The sequence below is a fragment of the Mus caroli genome, unplaced genomic scaffold (genome assembly GCF_978045245.1).
Source record: "Mus caroli unplaced genomic scaffold, Mus_caroli_1 scaffold_1, whole genome shotgun sequence".
In the NCBI taxonomy this organism is placed as follows: domain Eukaryota; kingdom Metazoa; phylum Chordata; class Mammalia; order Rodentia; family Muridae; genus Mus; species Mus caroli.
Window position 1 is genome coordinate 68,158,132 of NW_028227256.1, and position 3,522 is coordinate 68,161,653.

Genomic DNA, 3,522 nt, shown 5'->3' on the forward strand with positions numbered 1-3,522 from the left:
ACGATTCAAACAACTTTGAAAACTTGAGCCACTGATGCTGTTGGATTTTGACATACTTAAATGGGCTTCAAGAAAGTTGTATTTGTTTCATGCTAGAAAAATTATTAAAAGAAACTACGAACCAAAGTCAAATCAACAAACCCTGAAAAATCCAATCCTATAAACAAAATTTAAGCACGTCTTCTTTCTTTTTGATTAATCCTTTCATAATTTCATATATGTATGCAATATATTTGGTCAATCTACCGCCCCTCCCCTCTCTTCCTTCTTTTGGAAATTCCTTCCCCCTTTTTTGTTTTGCTTTCTGTTTTTGTTGTTGTTGTTGTTTTGTGTTTTGTTTTTGAGAAAGGGATCCTCTGTGTAAACCTTGCTGTTCTAGATTCGCTCTGTAGTCCAGACTGGTCTCAGAGTCACAGACTTTGAGCCTGCCTCTGCCTCCAGAGTTCTGGAACTAAAGGTATGCTACAACTACCCTGGAAAATCCTCTCTTAAAAGACAGTGACACTGCTAAAATTATCTTATGACTTATGCCCATGATCTGCTACAAATCCCAAGACCAGGAAGTGATATTTTCTGTACTTTCTAATTCATTATAACTAGAGTTTAAAATTCGTGTTGGCAGGTGTGTGTGTGTGTTGTTTTGTTTTTTGTTTGTTTGTTTGTTTTTGTTCTTTTAATTGAGCATTCAGTCTTTTTCTCTCTCCTTCGTCCCTGCAAGTTTGCACACCTACAGTCAACGGTAGTCCAACTGCTTGCTTAAAATGATTTCAAATCATGAATTCATGGAATGAATTCATTCCATTTGCAATCACCGGGTGAACAATCACAATATAAAGAAATCCCGTGGCAATCTTGTTTTCAGGCTGCCTTTCCATCTTAATGCCTTGGATCGCCTGGATCAAAACAGTGCCTCGGAGCAGACTGGGTGCCTTGTGGTACACCAGGGTTTTTCTATCAGGCAGGTTTGTTTATCCAAGTGAAATTTAAAGTTGTTTCAAAATCTGGTGTGTATAGCACTGGCCTCTAGAGTGAAGTCAATAAGAAAACAGTAGGATATGTGTGGTTATTTTTCCTCTTATAAAATAAAGAAGAAATATAAGCTTTATTAGTAAGAAAATAGCATTTGATGCTGGCATCCTAGTATAATAAGCAATCTGACACTAGTATCATCATATAATAACCAATCTAATAGTTCATATTGATCAATTCCAAATTAGAAGCACATATATGCAAGGGGGCTGATCATATTTTTATGGATAAGGCTATGCGATTCACAAAATTTCATTTTGTTAGGAGATTACTTTAATTCAAGGAACTGCATGTTCTGTGTTGTTTGTAGGAAGAAATTTGCACATAAAAAACGTATTAGAAGAGGGCAAGTCTGGAATGTAGATGGAGTATTTGAAACCTAGTAAGATCTGCGACAATGAAAAGGAAGAGATAAACAGCCCTGCTCCTTCTATTGGTTGGAAGAATTTATCTTCCAAGCTCCTGGGAATGCAACCGACAGACAAGTCTCAGTTCTCAGTTCCCAGTCCTCGGTAGAATTTCTACAGCTGCACAGATTAATCCTTCCCAAGGTCATCCTACATACTCAGGACAGCCTACATCTAATATATTATTGATGCAAGGGGATAAGTGTCCTTTTCCCTTGAAACAGGAGGAGTTCTAAGATTGTCTTGAAGACCCCGGAAGAGTACACCTACACCCTCTCAGTTATGCAACCGAACACCAATATGAATACTATTGTGAAGTAATTTTGAAGATGTAATTAAGATTTTTTAAAAATTTTGTAATTATATTTATGTACAGAAAATGTAGTGTACATTTAACCCAATTTAGTGGTGAGTTCTTTAGCCTTTGCCTTTTCCAGCTTGGCAATGCAGGCACAGACTTAGGACCCAGGACGCTGCCTCCCCAGTGGCAGCGGATCTTGTCATATCTGTCATTACAATTGGTGCTAATAACTTCCACCAGCTTAGCCAGAGCACTCTTGTCTTCCGAGTTAACCTGTGTGAAGGCAACAGTGGTGCATGTCTTCCTGTGGACCAGGCACCCCAGCCTGACCTTTCCCTTGATGATGCAGTAGGGCATCCCCATCTTTCAACACAGGGCAAGCAGGAAAACCACCAGCTCAATGGAGTTTATGTCATGGGCAATCACCATCAGCTGAGCCTTCTTGTTCTCCACCAAGGTGGTGACCGTATTGACCCCTGCATGGAGGACAGGTGATCTCTTAGATGGGATGTCCCCTTTGCCAGCAGCTTTCTTCTCAGCACGGGCCAGTAGCCTTTGCTTCTTCTCTTGCTTTGTCTCTGGCCTGTACTTGTGGACAAGCTTAAGCAGCTGAGTAGCTGTTGGCCTGTTCAGAGCCTGGGTGAACTGGTTAATGGCAGGAGGTACTTTGTGCCGCTTATAGAGGATGGCTCTTTGCCGCTGCAAATGCCTGATGTACCAGGGCCATTTGACGAAGCGTGTTAGATCTCTTTTGGGCTGGATATCCTGCCCGAAGTTCTTGGGCCTCTTCTCAAATAAAGGGTTGGCCACCTTCTTGGCCTCTAGTTTCTTGACGACAGCGGGGACCAGGGCCAAAATGAACCTGTTCTTCCTGTGATGGTTCATACTGACTATCAATGTTAACTTGGTAAGATTTACAATCACTTAGAAGACTCCTAGCTTGCCTATGAGTGGTAATATAGATTAGGTTAGTTGAGATTAGGAGACCAAGCCTGAATGTGGACATCACCTTCTAATGGGGTGGGGTCCCAGGCCACCTAAACTGAAGAAAGCTGGCTAAGCATGAACATTCTCCCTCTGTCTGTCCGTCTCTCTCTGTCTCCCTATCTCTGTCTGTGTCTGTGTCTGTGTCTGTCTTTGTCTCAGTCTCTCTCTGAATGTGACTACTTGGCCTAGGCTCTTACCACCACCACTTCCTCTCTATGATGCGAGTGTACACTTGAACTTCTAGTTGAAAAAATCCTTGAATTCTGAGTAAAAATATGCCCTTCCTTAGGTTGCTTTTGTCAGGTATTTATCACAGCAATGAAAAAAGATACAATACACAAAACTGGTCCTAAGAAGTGGGTGTTTTGCTGTGATGAATCTGACCATGTGGTTTTTAGACCTTGGAAATTTTTTTTTGTCAGAGTACGATTTATTAATTTTTTATTTTCTTTCAAAATTTTTTTATTAGATATTTTCTTCAAATGCTATCCTGAAAGTGTCCTATACCCTCCTCCTGCCCTGCTCCCCAACCCACCCACTCCTGCTTCCTGGCCCTGGCATTCCCCTGAACTGGGGCATATAATTTTTGGAAACCATTTTTGTGTGAGCAGTGTGGAAGAGTCCAAGCCATGGGCTAGAGAAGCCCTTGAAGGCTGAGTGCAGAGCTTAGCCTTTCTGATGGGAGTTTGGAGATAACAATAAAAGGAAGAGCAGCAAAAACCTAAGTCAAGGGGAACAAAATTCTAGCTTTTCTCAAAAAGAATCCAGATTTATCCTGCAAATGGGCTTTGCAACTAG

General features: G+C 41.2%; 1 pseudogene; it reads right to left on the reverse strand.

The window, feature by feature from the left end:
- Positions 1 to 1,828: 1,828 nt before the first annotated feature.
- Positions 1,829 to 2,622, reverse strand: LOC147006058 (large ribosomal subunit protein eL8 pseudogene; annotated as a pseudogene).
- Positions 2,623 to 3,522: the final 900 nt, after the last annotated feature.